Source organism: Chlorocebus sabaeus, chromosome 17 (assembly GCF_047675955.1).
Source record: "Chlorocebus sabaeus isolate Y175 chromosome 17, mChlSab1.0.hap1, whole genome shotgun sequence".
NCBI classification, from domain to species: Eukaryota; Metazoa; Chordata; class Mammalia; order Primates; family Cercopithecidae; genus Chlorocebus; species Chlorocebus sabaeus.
Window position 1 is genome coordinate 41,895,752 of NC_132920.1, and position 16,385 is coordinate 41,912,136.

Below are 16,385 nucleotides of genomic sequence, written 5' to 3' on the forward strand. Positions count from 1 at the left end.
CCTGTCACTGTTTCCCATCATCCCCAGATGGGACCGTCTAGTGGCAGGAAAACAAGTTCAGGGCTCCCACTGATTCTACATTATGGTGAGTTGTATAATTATTTCGTCATGTATTACAATGTAATAATAATAGAAATAAAGTGCACAATAAACGTAATGCTCTCGAATCATCCTGAAACCCTCCCCTGCTGTCCATCCGTGGAAAAACCGTCTTCCATGAAACCAGTCCCTGGTGCCAAAAAGGTTGAGGACCGCTGGTCTAGCACTTCTATTTCACTGAAGGTCTCCTTCAGGACCCACCCAACATCCTCAACAACGCTATTGAGAGGATCAAGGAAGGGGTCAGTACCCTGTGTCACACAACTGAGGAGACTGAGACCTAGAAGGCCAGACACCCGGCCCAGGGTCACACGGCAGTTACTGGCATGCAGGAGAGGTCATGAAGCAGGTCCAATTTATTCAGCCGTTATTGTGTACTACATACTTCTCAGTCATTACCTCACACAGCTCTCACAACAACCCTTTGAGGAAGGCACAGAGGAAGAAACCAATGGTCAGAGAGATTCAGTCACTGTTTGAGGACCAACAGCTAGAAAGTGGCACTACCCAGATTTGAACTCTGGTATCCTGAATCCAGAACTCAGGCCCTCAGGCCAGCTCTCTCACTTACTAGCTAGGTAACCTTGGGAGAGAGATTTAACCTCTCTGGGCCCCAGTTTCCTCATCTGTAAAATGGGATAATAAAAAGACCTGCATTTGATTATTGTATAAAGTTTGCAAATATATAAAAGTGCTTAGCACAGTGCTGGCACACAGGAGTGCCAATATATGTGACCTGTCATTAAATACCACATTCTACTGCGGGAGCTCACGCCTGAGCCTCTGGGCTCTGTGCTCAGTGGGTTGGAAGCCACCCACAGCCTCCTGGAAACTGGCCCCTGCCAGTCAGTCCTGGGTTACTGCCTCTCTATCTGCCACCAGAGTCCCTCAAGCTGGGACTCCTAGGGTACTCAAGGATGAGTGGAGCTTTAGAGGTTGGGGGTTCCCAGATTAGGCCAGAGCTGAGTCTCATCCTCTGAGGCCCCTACTGGGCTGCCTGCACTCAAAGCTGGGGATATCCCCAGCCTGCCATGGGTCACAGGCTTCTCCTCCCACTGCCCTAGGTCACAGGGTAGGGAGGCCAGGGGCTCTCCAGACAGGCAGCTGATGTCCTCATGACTTTCCCCAATTCTCCCAGCCTTAAAGACAACAATCATAACCCACCCAGAGCTCTCCATACTTCCTGGGTTCATCCACAATAGGTCACAAGACGGGCATCACCACCCAGGAGGCTGGCTGCTCAGGGGACAGTCTGCCTCCTTTACAGAGGGAGAAACTGAGGCCCTGACTAGGCCAAGCACTTGCCAGGGCAGGGATCTAAATAGTGGGAAGTCTTCTGGCTTCTGGACAGGGCTCAAGCTGAGAGCCAGGTTGCAGGCCAGGCCCACATGGGTCTCACCCATAGTGACTATAGATCCTGCAAGCTGGGGAAGGGGGCATCAGTAAGGCCAAGTCCTTCTCTACCCCACCCCACCCCAGCCAGGGAGACTGGCACATCCCTCACCCATATATAATTATTGCATCATATATTACAATGTAGACAACCTCCACCCAACCCCCTGCTCCAGAGAGCAGCTCCTGCCAGGCCTGGCCCTGCAGCCTTCCACTGATGGCAGCCTCCCACCTTTCCAGGTAGCTCTCCAACCCCCAGCCCCCAGGACCCAGGCCAACCATTCACCCCACCTCCTCTCATCGTCCCCACCTGACACAGGGTCACTGCCCAGGAATCCCTCTCTTACCACTCGGCTCCCTCCTCTGCTGACCCACAGGCTTGGTAGCCACCTTGCTAAGAACTGGGCCCTGATTCTCCAGTCAGACCATGAGGTTTGCTGAGGCACCCTGGCCATAGTACTGCTGCTGCGTCTTATACTCAGTAGGTGCTCTATAAACATGGCACAGGAGGGACAGAATCTCTGATGCGGTGGCACCAAAGTTTTGGACCATGACTCACAGAAAAATATACTTTATTTGACACTAGGCACACATACACACACACACAAACACACACACACACGAAACGTGTTCTACACAATGCTTACTGATACTGAGCAATACACGTGAATATTTTCTAGGTCTTCTTTCTCATTAAAAAAATATATTCATGGAGACTCACTAATACTGATTTCATGGCTGAATTAGGGTCCAATTAGTGGCCCTAATCCACAATTCAAAAAATCTCCCTCCAAAAATATCTGTGCAGCCCAACTCCCTGCCTGGCGTGTGGCCCTCTCTACAACAGGTGCCTAATAATGGCATCCATCGATCAGACACTTACTCCAGGCCAGACCTGTGCTAAGCATGTTACTATGATGTCTCATTTCATCCTCACCATCACCCTAGGAGATAGGAACTGCTATCACCCCCATTTTAAATGTGGCGAAACTGAGGCCTGAGGCCACACAGTGACTCAGACAGAGCTGAAAGCCAGGCCTGTGTGAATCTGAAGCAATATTCAGAACCACCGCACCCTCATGCCCAAAAGGGAGTGGGCTTCAACCGCTCTCTCAAGACTACACACTGGCAGGGAGCTCACTCTCCCAGGAAGTCTCTTCCAACTCCAACTACTAATAAGCCATTCCCTATATTTTTTTTTTTTTTTTTTTTTGAGGCAGAGTCTCCCTCCATCGCCCAGGCAGGAGTGCAGTAGTGCAATCTAGGCTCATTGCAACCTCCGCCTCTTGGGTTCAAGCAGTTCTCCCGCCTCAGCCTCCCAAGAAGCTGGGATTACAGGCCTGCGCGACCACACCCAGCTAATTTTTTTGTATTTTAGTAGAGATGGGGTTTCACCGTGTTGGCCAGGCTGGTCTAGAACTCCTGACCTCAGAGGATCCAGCCACCTCGGCCTCCCAAAGTGTTGGGATTACAGGCGTGAGCCACTGCACCTGGTTCCATTCCCTATATTTATTTAACTCTTTATAGCTGTGGGTTACTTTGATTACTTAATTGGAGATGGCACAGAGGAAAGAGAGGACTCCCTGGCCAGAGCCCTCAGGCTGCAAGGCCAGCCCTCACACCCCTCCCAGCAGACCCTCCATCCTCCTCCTCCCCCATACTTCTATTGGAACCCAGAAAAGGGGCAGGGATGTGGGTGAGGGGCCCACCTGTGGGCTGAGTGGACCATTCTGCCATTCTCCCTCACTGATGTCACTGCCCTGGAGCAAGTCACTCTAGCCTCTGTGCCTCCATGTCCCCATCTGCAAAATGGGAATGATGGCAGCATCCCCCTCATGGGGTGACTGTGAGGGTGAAGGGGCTGGCACAGGTGAAGCACTGGGCACAGTACCTGATATGGAATAAGGCCAGGTAAACATGAGCTCTTACTGTCATTCTCAGTTCTAGCTCAAACTTCCACCATCAAAAATGATCGTCAGGAGCCCTGGGCAGCTTTTTGCCATCTACACACAAACATGCTATGTCCTGGTGAAATGTTAACCTGTGCAGGCGCTTAGTGGGTGGCAGGCTCTATTCTGAGCACTTCACGTGAGTAAAGTCTTTTACTCTTCAGAACTCACAAGCTGGGCACTATAACTGTCATCTCCATTTTACAGATGAGGAAGCACAGGAGGGTAAGTAACTTGCCAGCATCACGAAACTGCAAAACGGCAGGGCCAGGATTCAAGCAGGTGGATGTAGAGCATATGCTCCTAGCCCCTAATGTAAATGGGCATTCACTGTGGCCTGGCGGTGACATGCTAAGCACATCCTGCCCATGACCTTCTCACTAGACCCTCGAAACAAGCCCGGAGAGATGAGGAAACGAGGCACAACTCTGGCTGACTTCCGATTTCCCATGCTGTCCATCCCGCACTCCCAAGCTTGGCCACCTGCCTCCCCATTCTTTCCCCTACTCCAGCCTTGGCCATGCTCAGAGACCCCCACCCCTCCCCAAAGACATCCCAATGCCAGCGCAGCCTGAGGGGCCCCATCCCTACCCGCCCACCTCCCCAAAGACACCACACACATGCACACACACACACACACATGCACACAGGCTCACACACATGCATGCACACACACACGCATACAGGCTCACACACATGCACACACACATATGCTCTCACACATGCACACACACATGCACACAGGCTCACACATGCACACACACATGCTCACACACGCTCACACACATGCACACACTCACACATATGCTCACACATGCACACACACAGGCACACACAGGCACACACACGCTCACACACATGCACGCACTCACACATATGCTCACACATGCACACTCACATGCACACAGGCTCACACACATGCACACACAGGCTCACACACATGCACACACATACATGCACACATGCTCACACACATGCACGTGTGTGCTTTCATATCTTCAAGAGGGCAGCGCCCTGGAAGGAGGCCCCTGGAATGCTCAGCTCCTCCAGGGGCCGGAGCCCAGGGCCGCTCCCCAGCCCCAAGGCTGGGCCCAGTTTCCTCATTTCCCCGGCGGCTGCTGTTTCTCACCCAGCCCCCTGCACCTCACCCCAGAGGAAGTTGCACAATCCCCTGGGAGCTGCAAATGTGGCCGAGGATTACTCACAGCACAGAGGGAACTGCGCCCCGACGGCCTCTCACACACCGCAGCCTACCCAACACAGACTGCTCCAATCTCACCCGACCGGCTCCAGGCGCCCACAGAGCTCCTCTCACGGCCGCCCTGACCCCAGCCTGGCCTCAGAGGGCCCTAGGCACCAAGATGGAGAGACCCAGAGCAGCAAGAATTTCGCCAGAGTCCCAATCCCAACAGGTCCAGGGTGGGCCTAACCCCAACCCCAGCCCCGCTTCCTAGAGACATGTGTCCTTCTAGCCAGAAGTCCAAAAAAAAAACTAGCCGGGCGAGGTGGCGGGCGCCTGTAGTCCCAGCTACTCGGGAGGCTGAGGCAGGAGAATGGCGTAAACCCGGGAGGCGGAGCTTGCAGTGAGCTGAGATCCCGCCATTGCACTCCAGCTTGGGCGACAGAGCGAGACTCCGTCTCAAAAAAAAAAAAAAAAGAAAGAAAAAAGAAAGAAGTCCCACGGCTCACCATCTTCCTGACTGGCCATATACTTGCAGCCTTGGCCCTGGGCCTTCCCGAGGCCTCCAGACACCCGGGTTGAGGCCAAACTACAGCCCATCTTGACACGGAGCCTGAGACCAAGCAGAGCCTGGGGCAGCTCCGGGAGGATCCACACCACCGCACACTTTCCACTTGTGTAGAAACTGTTCTTGCTACACATGCGAATTCGGTGGTTCCTCAGCCCCCCAGCACTTTTCTAACAGCCTACCAAAGAGACTGGGCAGAGATTTCACTTAGTGCTTCTTTCTGGTGGCCAAGGGATTCCCATCTTTGATGAGCGAATGCCCTTTGTTAAGAAAAGTTAAGCCATTTGGTCATCTGCATCTCAGGGTGGATGAGTTTACTGGGCCCTTTCATGAGTGCAAGTTTCAGGAAGGAAGGGGACAGCAGAGGGGAGATGAGGCAGGCTCCTGGAGAAGGTAGGAGATGCCAGCAATGTGAGGCAAGACCAGAACAGGGAGGCCAGAGAGGCCCAGGGAGGACTGACCCAGACTCTGGCCCAACCCTGGGCCTCCCTGGGCTGGCAAATTCTGAAAGGACACAAAGGATGAGTAGGAGTCAGGTCTGGGTGTGCACAGCCCCCAAGGAGGACCTCTGGCTCCCACTCCTTGCTGCCTGAGACCTGCAATGGGGCCTCAGATAAGGAACATGATAAATACTTCTTATCACCCCCACAACCTTGGACTCCCATCCAGCTAAGGACAAAGTTGGAAATGCTTTTGTCCTGGGCCCCAAGGCTCCCAGAGAACCCCTCATTTCTGCAGCCCTCATCAAAAGGCTGGGGCCCGCAGGGACTGTGGGGGAGGCACCCCACAGCCCCTGCAGCAGCACGAACCAGGACTGAGGCTCACAGCTGTCACCTGATGCCTCCAGCTTGGTGGACAGAGAACACAATCAAGGAAGAAGGTCCAGCGCTGAAAAGTCCTGGCTCTACTGGAACGCAACAGCCACAAGGCCCCTTTGCAGGGACGCCTCCCAAAATGCCTGTACATTCACCATCTCCCCCATCCTGACAAGAGCCCCATGAGCGGGAGGGGCAGCAACTCTTGCTACCCATTTTCCAGATTCCAAGGAGGCTGAGGCTCAAATCACTTAAGTGACTTCCTTGAGGCCATGCAGCAAGCGTATGGCAAATCTGTTTCCTGGCTCTTTTCCTAGATCAGAGTTTCTCAACCTCAACACCAGACACTCAGGGCCAGATAATTAGTTATAGGGGCTGTCCTGTGCATTTTAAGATGTTTAGTGGTATCCCTGGCCAATATCATCAGACATTGGCAAATGTCCCCTGGGGGGACAAAATCACCCCTAGGGGAGAACTACTGCCCTAGAAGCACTTAAAAGATGGGCACCTGCCAATTCCAAATTGAAGGGTACACCTGCTGAGGGCTCTAGCCTGACAGTCTCCCCCCTCCCCCGCCAGATGTGCTAGGCAAGAAGGCCTGAAGGGTGGTGGGTACTCTGTGGGTTCAGTACCCTCTGGGAAGAGGCTTCTTAGCCCCAACAGGCACTGCCACTTAGGGGGTCTCCCCACAAGACCAGTATCACCTTCCAAGTCCCAAGCTACATGCCAACCCCCTTCCTGGCATTCAATATTACCCTGATCTTCCAACTGTTTTGCTCATATATTCCTATCAGTAAAAACTTTTGAGCACCCTCAATACATGCCTCTTTCCTTACAAATTGCTCATATATGCCCCGATGCATGAATATATTATAGATGTCAGCAAACATACCCAAAAATTGTATATTTTAAAAATGAGAATGAAAGACGAGCGCAGTGGCTCACGCCTGTAATCCCAGCACTTTGAGAGGCCGAGGCGGGCGGATCACTAGGTCAGGAGATTGAGACCATCCTGGCTAACACGGTGAAACCCCATCTCTACTAAAAATACCAAAAAAATTAGCCGGGCGTGGTGGCGGGCGCCTGTAGTCCCAGCTACTCGGGAGGCTGAGGTAGGAGAATGGTATGAACCTGGGAGGCAAAGCTTGCAGTGAGCCGAGATAGCACCACTGCACTCCAGCCTGGGCAACAGAGCAAGACTCTGTCTCAAAAAAAAAAAAAAAATGAGAATGAAAATGCAATACACCACAATGAGACATGTTACACACTCACCATCATGGCAGAAATTAAACTGTCTAAAAGACCAAGTGTTGGTAAGGCTAAGGAGCAACAGGAACTCTATGGGCCACTAGCAAGGAGTAAAGTAGTACAGCCACTTAACAAAATATTTACTAAAGTTGAAATATACATTAAAGGCCAGGCCCGGTGGCTCACGCCTGCAATCCCAGCACTTTGGGAGGCTGAGGTGGATGGATGACCTGAGATCAGGAGTTTAAGACCAGCCTGGCCAACATGGTAGAACCCCAACTCTACTAAAAATACAAAAATTAGCTGGGCATGTTGGCAGGCACCTGTAATCCCAGCTACTTGGGAGGCTGAGGCAGGAGAATTGCTTGAGCCAGGGAGGTGGAGGTTGCAGTGAGCCAATATCGTTCCACTGCACTCTAGCCTGGGCAACACAGCGAGACTCCATCTCAAAAAATAATAATAAAAAGAAAAGAAAGAAAATTAACAGACTATGGTTACACACAACATGAGTGACTCTCACAAATACACTGTTGGGTGGGAAAAGCATGATGTAAAAGAAGATGTCTAGTGCCATTCCATCTGTATTGAATTCAGAGTCAGGCAAAACTAAATTCGACATAGGGATGCAGGCATAGGTGGTTACATGATAAAAGAAGCAAGGAGCTGATTATCATACAGTCAGGATAGTGGTTACCTCTGGGGGTAGAGGGCACATGAGTTGATTTTGGTGTACAAGCTACATTCTGTTGTTTATTCACTTGGGTGATGGTTGCCTAGGGGTTCACTTTTTTTTTTTTTTTTTAAGATAGAGTCTTGCTCTGTCGCCCAGGTTGGAGTGCAGTGATATGATCTTGGCTCACTGCAACCTACACCTCCCGGGTTCAAGTGATTATCCTGCCTCAGCCTCCCAAATAGCTGGAATTACAGGCTCATGCCACCACACCCGGCTAATTTTTATATTTTTAGTAGAGACAGGGTTTCACCATGTTGGCCAGGCTGGTCTCAAACCCCGACCTCGTGATCGGCCCACGTCAGCCTCCCAAAGTGTTGGGATTACAGGTGTCAGCCACTGCGCCCGGCCAGGGTTTCACTTTTATAATTATTTACTATATTATATGTGTATGTTTATGCTTTTTTAAGCAACTATGCTATATTTCACAATTTTAAAAGAAAGAAAAGGGTGAGATATAAGTAAATAGATATAGTATTTTCTTCCCATACCTAGTTTTGCAAAACACTATAATTAGATCCAAAGAAGTGGATGACAACCTATAGTTAGGCAAAGGTCTGAAGTAGTGATAATACTTGGGCTGTCTAGGGAGGGTTCCTTCCCCCAGCTGGCTCAGGCTGCTGGCTGCCCCTCAACCCACAGGAGCCAGCTACCCTAGTCTCTTTCACCTGCCACTCCGCCCTGGATGTCCCGGCCACCACACACCCCTTCCTGGCCATGGGTAGGGGGTTGTATCAGGCTGGGCACCTTCGCAGCCACCTCCCCCTACTGTGGACCATTCCGCTGGGCCCCTGACAGCAGGACTTGGAGGCTCACTATGAGAAAGGTACTGGTGGGGCAGTCCCCAGTCATCCTTTGAACACATCGAAAGAAGGAGGGTGGCAGAGAAGGAAATAAAGATGAAGGAGAGAAGGGGAGACAAAGAGCAGGAGAGAGATAGTCCAAGGCTGCAAATGCTATGGAACTAGATGGAGGCTCAGAGGGTGGCGGAGGGTGGAGGGGAGGAAAAAGGCTTGTGGTCAGGTGAGGTGGCTCACGCCTGTAATCTTAGCACTTTGGGAGGCTGAGGCGGGTGGATCACTTGAGCCCAGCAGTTTGAGACCAGCCTGGGCAACATGGTGAGACCGCATCTCTACAAAATATTTTTTAAATTAGCCAGGTGTGGTGGCACGTGCCTATGGTCCCAGCTACTTGGGAAGCTAAGGTAAGAGGATCACTTGAGCCCAGAAGGTTGAGGCTATAGTGAGCCATGATTGTGCCACTGCACTCCAGCCTGGGCAACACAGTGAGACCCTGTCTCCAAACAAACAAAAAAGAAGGTTCTGGAGGTGGGGGGAACAGAGGCACTGCCCCCAGGTTCCAGGCCCAAGCATGGAGGCTCAGTCACAGGCAGGTCCAAAGAGGCGTGAGTTGTCGGCCCTGATCCAGCACCACCTCTCCCCATGGCCCCAGGGCTTCCAAGTGGCAGGTGGGTGGCTCAGAGCCTCCTTTCAAAGCCTCCAGCAGCCTCTAGTCCTCCTGGAAGGAGGGACTTGTCCAGAACGGAACCTGCAGAGGTGACCCCCAGGTGAGAGGGCCCAGGGGCAGTAGAATTGCCCTTCCCGGGGCCCAGAGGGTGGAAAGGGCTGAGGGCCTAAACCACGCTAAGTCAAGGTCTCTGTGCCAGCAAGAGGCCCAAGGAGAATGCTCTTCAGGGCAAAGGGCAGGTATCACCACGCTTATGTTGTTCAGTACGTTAGTCTACACTAGCTTCTCGAATTCTGCCCCCTCTGCCCTCTGGTTACTAAGATTCCCTGGCTAGGCCATCGGCGCTTTGCGGGAGAAGCTGTGATCTTGTTCCCACCCACCCTGCTTGGCCAGCCCAGTGCCAGGTACCTCTGATATGCTCAGTACATGCCTGTTGACACTGAAGGCCTTGTGCTGCTGAATCCCTGGGCCTCGGGCCCCTCCTCTCGACAACATGGGGGCAGCGCCAGCTGCCCTCTAAGGCCCCCAGCTCTACGGCTCCAATTAGCCCCAAAGCAAGGCCAGCCAGCGCCGTCCTGGCAGGGCAGCAGAAAGTGCACCTGGCTAGAGCCGGGAGGGGACAAGAGGCAGCAGGGGGTGGACAGTATAGTGTGTCACCTCCTGGCCACTCTGCACCCCTCAGGGACTGTGGGGGGCCGCGGCAGGTGCTGTCCTCAAAGCAATTATAAACAAGGCAAAGGACAGGCTGTGACTTCCCTTGGCAAACAGGAGAAAACAAACCGGAGCCCCACCCCACAGACCCACTGGTAGAACTCGGGGAGGGGGGTTGGGGGAGGTGCTGGCAGACTCTCTGTGGGGAGGAACAGACTGTGAGCCCCACACCAGAAGGAGGCTGGGCCTGGATCACTGTGCGGGGAGGGAGACAAGGCAGAGGTAGAGGGTTCAGCACCTTGTGGACCTGTGGGTGAGGCCCCTGGGTGTCAGCTGGTGAAGCACCTGCAGGGTAGAGCCAGTAGACAGAGCATTTTTTTGTGTCCGCGTTTCTGGGCACACGATGGGGGCTCAATCTCATTCTCTCATCCATTTCACAAAGATTTATTGAGCAGCCACTATATACGAGGCTCTCTTCTAGGTGCTAGGGGTACAACATGGACCAAATCACACCAAACCCCTGTTCCCAGTCACCAGAGGACTGGCTGGCTCAGATGCCAATCTCACCCCCACTCCCGGCCCCACCTCGCCTCCCCTGCCGCAGGGCTGTGGGACCTGCCACCTCTCCTCACCTTCTACCAGGCTTCACCCCAACTCCCTTCAGTTTCCACAGACAACTCCACCCTCCCTCCTCGCAGGGGCCAGCCCCCAGGCTCTCCCAACCATCCGCTCTCTCACGGCCCAGGATCTCCTGGAAGATGACAGAGACTCCACTACCTCCAGCAGGGGCCTTCCCCCTACCCTCCCTACATCTCTGGTCTCGGGGAGGAAAGGAAAAGGGAACAGCTTCTTTCTGTGTGTGTCTTTATTATTTTCACTGTCAACAAGAACTATGATTCAAGCTGGAATCAAATACTTGCCCTCCATGAGGTGGGAAAGTGAAACAATGGGAAGTATTTTAAGAGCCTCCCTTCAACAAAGTGAGGGTCCTCTCTGAACACCTCCCCAATTATTACAACAATGCTACTTTAGCTCCAAGCACCTTCACAGCAGCTTCAGACCCTGACGCATGTTCTGAGGCCCCTCAGCTAGTGCCATCCTTGTTTGCCCACCTCATCCTGCCTTCATCAGCCAGTGCATAGTTTCAAGCGCTTGTCCCAGACAGTGGGACCAAGAGCTGCAAGGTCGAACAGTGGACAGTTTCATGGGAGGTGGGGACATGTGGAGAAAGGGGAAGGACTGACTGTAGAGGGGACACCAAATTGTCTCAGAAGTGATCCGTGCCCCTGGGGAGCTGCCTTCAAAAGGGGACATGCCTACCAGCCCCAAAGTCAGAGACACATAACCCAGGAGAAGGGCGACTCTCACCTGGGTAGCTGCAAAGTGGCAGGGCCCAAAGCACTGGTTTTCCAGATGTGCTCTGGGGACCAGCAGCATTAGCATCACCAGAGGACTTGTCAGAAATTCAAATTCTAGACCGCATGGAATTTGCAGAAACACCGGGAGGGGCTCAGCATCTGTGTTTAAACAATTCCTCCAGGGAGTTCTCAGGATGCCCAAATTTGAGAACCACTCCCCCAGAGCAAGGGCGTTGGAATCATCCCAGAAAAATAAATAAATAAATAAATAATGATGCCTAGGCCCCTCCCCAAGAGATTCAGATGCAATGCTGTTGTCTGAGAGCTCTGCAGGTGATCATAATATCCAGCCAGGCTGCAGTAAGACAAAACAGTGCTCCGGTCTCTTCGAAAGGTGTGCCCTGATGGAGGAAAAGATTTGCTTATAGGGAAGGAGCAAGGAAGGGCTAAGAGGAGGGAATATGAGCCACGGGTTTCTGGATGGAGAGTCTGGTGGAATTCCTGCATTAATCCCTATGGCACCACATCTTACTCTGGGACCACCGCTGTATGCCTAAGAGCCAGCCAGGTGGCCTGCGTGGCCAGCAAGCAGGTGCTGGATCTTATGGGGCCAGGTGGCTGTTTCCATAAGAAAGCTGGACAAAAGACCTCATTTCTCCTCCTTAAGCCCACACTTAAGAGCCAGGAAGGAAAGCTGGTGATGACCCTGCCTGTTGCCTCTGCTCCTCTTGGCTCTCACCCAAGGCTTTCCCACTTCACAGCAAAGCATTTCCTGTGGGCATGAAAAGTCCCAGATCCTACCCTATCGCTGCAATTTTATCTCTGCCCTCAGTGACATCACAGCCAAGGGGGTCTGTATCTCTGGTGCAACGTAGAGGAGGGACAGATGGTAGGAGAGCAGGGGACAGCCACAGCTAGGAGTGCATAGTCAGTGGCCAGACCAGACGCTACCCAGGGAAACCCAAGAGGCAGGGCAGGGGTGGTAGAGATGCTGCAGGCATTGCCAAGTGCCCTGCACCGTCCTGTTCAATGAGGAGAGCAGGCTGGTGTGGTGGGACAGAGAGCTATGGGAAACGCCATGTAAAGCATTACATCAGAGGACGCTAGACACATGGGGAGGCCTGTTTGCAACCCACAGGTCTTTATTCCTTCCCTAGAGCTATCCAGGCCTCTATTTCCTCATGTAAGAATGAGAAATAAATAACTCACTGAGTCATAAGAGTTCATTAGATGCTATTCTAAGTACCACATGTGCATCAACATCGGCATACTCAGCCCTCACTACAGCACTAGTAGGTGGGTGCGGCAAGAACCCTCACTTTTTAGGTGTGGAAACTGAGGCACAGTGGGGTTAGGCAGCTTGCCGAGGCTCACACTGTGTTAAGTGGCAGAGCTGTGCAAGCCATATAGCCTGGCCCCAGAGCCCATGCTCTCAACAACCCCCGATCAGGTGACACTGGCCCAGTGCTCAATATATAGTGGCTATGGCTGTCCCAAGAAAAGCTTCCTGTTTGCTTCCCCAGGACCAGTCTTTAGCTAAAGCTCAATTCTGTGGACTGCAGCATCTCCCAAACACCCCTAACAACCCACCCCCATCACCCCTTCCTTTCTCTTCCTGTCTCTTCCTCCCCAGTGCCTTTGGCAAAGATTTGTAGAAGGTTCACTTTGGAGGGAATCCCACAGATGATCCAGATTCACAGATATGGAAACTGAGGCTGAACAGAGCAGAGACCTGCCCAGCCACACAGTCGGTGAGAGGCAGAGTGGGGGCTCTTGATTTCTGGTCCAGTGCTCTTACGACTTTCACTGCCGTCCCATTCTCACCCAGTGATCCCCACAGCCTCTTCTGTACATCTGATTAAACAAGGGCCTGCTGAGGGCTGCACTGTACGTTAATGGACATGGAGTGCATGGCACAAAGCTGGGCACCTAGGAGGCCATCAGTAAGGATGCCTCCTCCCTTCCTGGGCATCTGGGGCTTCCAAAGAAGCCTAGAAAATCTTGCCTGAACCGGTCTCCTTCCCTGGCCAGTCAAGACAGGTTCCATCCGGGGGTCCTTTGGTCACCCATGCTGGCAGCTCAGAAGAAAGGCCAGGAAACAGGTATGATGCTCAGACAGGGCCTCCGCAAGTTCCTACCCTGCTTTTTTTTTTTTTTTTTCTCACACATATTCTTTTTTCAATTGAGTCCAGGTCTCGCTATGTTGCCCAGGCTGGTCTCAAACTCCTGAGCTCCAGCGATCCTCCCACCTAGACCTCCCAAAGATCTGCTTCGAGCAGGAAACCCTGGATAGAGAAAAGATGGTCCCTAGACCACCATACCCCACCTTTTAAGAGGGAACTCCTGGGAAACCCCTTGAAGAAGTGGTCTTCTTTAGGGACTGAGAACACAGACTTTGGAGTCAAATAGACCTAGGTTAAAATTCCAATCCTGTCACTTCCAGGCTGTGTGATTTTAAGTGACTTGCTTAACTTCTCTGAGTGAGTGTAATGCAAACAGTAATTCCCACCTCACTGTAAAGAGTAAACACACAATAAATGTTGGCAACTATTGTGTAATAAATCAATCTTATTATAATATTGTTCTAGTATAGCATAAAAGAAGAGATGAATATTCTATTAATATAATCTTGTTTTATTGTTACACTCTCATAGGCACACATTCACAATTCATCTATACCCACATTCCTAGACACTTTAACCACACACACAAACTCACAACCAGTACACAAACCGCACACCAACCCAGAAAGCAACATCATGTACTCACCATGTACCAGGCACTGCCGCACCCTTAGTCCTCACAACAGCCTGTGAGGTGGGTGTGTTTTCATCTCCCTCCTCTCAGATGAGGATCCACACTGCACATGCACATATGTTCACTGCGTCCTGGGATGTGGACATTTCTGGCAGCTCTGGGAACCATGAACTCCCTCCCTCCGATCAGAGGAGGCCAACCCAATTTCCATGGTCATCTCCAGGGCAGCCCCAAGCCGGGCCCCAAGTGCTGACTGACCTCCATCCCCAGGACAAAGGCCCAACCTGGTTTTCATGACAGCTGTGGTTGGGGAAACCCCTGTTGCCTGCAGAAACCGAGCTGACTTTGAAAAGGAAGAGACAGAACCCAGCGGGTGACTGGGCCACTCCCTGTGGGGGCAGGTGCTAAGTAACTCCATCAACTCTGGCTAATGATGCAATTACAGTCATAAACAGGGCTCCAGGAGGGCTCAGGGCCAAAAGCTAGACCCTCAAAGGGCAGCCAGGCTTGAGGGGTGGGAGTCCCCTTCCACCTACTTCCCAGCTTTCCAGAAACAGGCTGAGGAGGCCTGTGACAGTGCACGTGGGACCCTGGAAGGGCTCCTGCCTGCCCTGGCCCACTCCCTGCCCACCTCTGACTGTGAGTCACCAGGCCATTAGCCCGCAAAAGCCCAGCTGGCTCTCCCTGGATTCGGTGCCCACCTAGGGTGTCCCTTGTCCTAGCCCCTGAACTCCTTCCAGGGCACCCAGGACCAAGATACCTGGGTCCCCATTTGGCTCCGCCTCTCAGAGCTGAGTTGAGGACAAAATAACCCTGCAGCTGTAACAGGCCTTGTAAATGGTAAGCACCATTGGCTTCCCTCGGGGAGAAGCAGAGTGTGTCGTCACCCAAACAGCCCTGCCCTTCATTTACACCCTCTGGCTCCCAGCTCTCCGGGCCTCACGGCCAGGAAGCAGACGGAAAGAAGGGAGCCAGGCGAGTTGCCCATGGTCCTGGGGCTGGGGACACCGGCATGGTGAAAGCATACCGTCAGGTTAGCAGGCAGGGACCTCAAGGCAGCTGACCCTTCCCCTTCCTCTGCCTCTCCTGGCAGGCCAGGAACTACTGCTGGCTGTCCCTCCCTGGACAGTGCGCTCCCTGAGGGGAGGGCCTGAGGACTGTCTCCCAGTTGTGGCACCAAGAACTGCATTCTAACCGAGCGCGTCCGCATCTGGCCACCCAGGAGGAAACCAGAGACCAGCCTCCCACCTCATCTCCAGCTGCCCAACAGTGCCATGTCTGGGCCAATGGAATCTCGGCCAGGGCGGGTGCAGGGGCCTGAGGCCACCACATCCCAGAGGTGTCGCTAGGGGCCTGCATCCTTTCACTGAGGGATGAAGCAGCCCCTCACTCGGGATGGAGGGAGGGCAGGGGATGGGAGCTGGGCAGTAATTAACCTGCACTTCCCCAGCGAGTGCTAAGCCAAAAACTGCGCTCAAGTTGAGTGCAGAAGCTCCGCGCTGAACCGTCCCCAGAACGGACAGGCGAGAAAACGACGGCTGGAGCTACGAGGGGTTTCGGGGGAAGGCGCAGCGGCCAGGGACTGGCGGAGAACGGAGGGCGGGGGCCTGGGCCCAGCAGGGTTCGCGCAGACAAGCCCCGCCCCGGGCGCCCTCCCTTCCTCCCCCGGGGCGCGGGGCTGGGGCGCGCCAGGCGGCTGCGGCGCGAACCTGCTCGCGCAGCCCGGAGCAGCTCGGGGCAGCCGTGCGTGAAGCCGGAACCCCGCGCGGGGAGGGGGCCGAGGGGCGGGGGCCGAGTTGGCATCTGCCCTCTCCCTTCCAGGAGGCGAGCGGACGCGCTGGGCCAGAGCTGGTCGGGACAGCCCGGGGGTGGGCGGCGCGGACTCGGGGGATCGGGGGGAAGGGAGCGTGTTTTCCGGGATTCGGGACCGAGACGGGGGGAGGGGGAAACTCGGGGGGCGGGCAGGCGGCTGGGAACTCCGGGGGAGGCAGACAACGGGGCGCACGGAGGGAGCGCTCCAGGGTTGGTGTTCCCAGGGTCATGGAATAACCCACGGGGAGAAAGAGACTGCCCAGGGACTCGAGAGGACGAGGCCAGGGGCGGCTTCTTCAAGGGACCGAGCTGGAGGAAGGGACGGGAAGGGAGGGAGAGATGGTACTTCCACCCGCCCC

At 53.6% G+C, this 16,385-nt stretch overlaps 1 protein-coding gene across 4 annotated transcripts in view; it reads right to left on the reverse strand.

The window, feature by feature from the left end:
• Positions 1–16,385, reverse strand: part of TFEB (transcription factor EB) — a 53,057-nt gene that overhangs the window by 35,233 nt on the left and 1,439 nt on the right. Inside the window, exon 1 of one of the 4 annotated variants that reach the window (XM_038006075.2) lies at positions 14,227–15,929. The exons of the other annotated variants lie outside the window; for them this stretch is intronic. The gene's annotated coding sequence lies outside the window, so the exon portion shown is untranslated. Of the gene's footprint in view, positions 1–14,226; positions 15,930–16,385 lie in introns of those variants that run through there. 4 annotated transcript variants of the gene reach the window in all.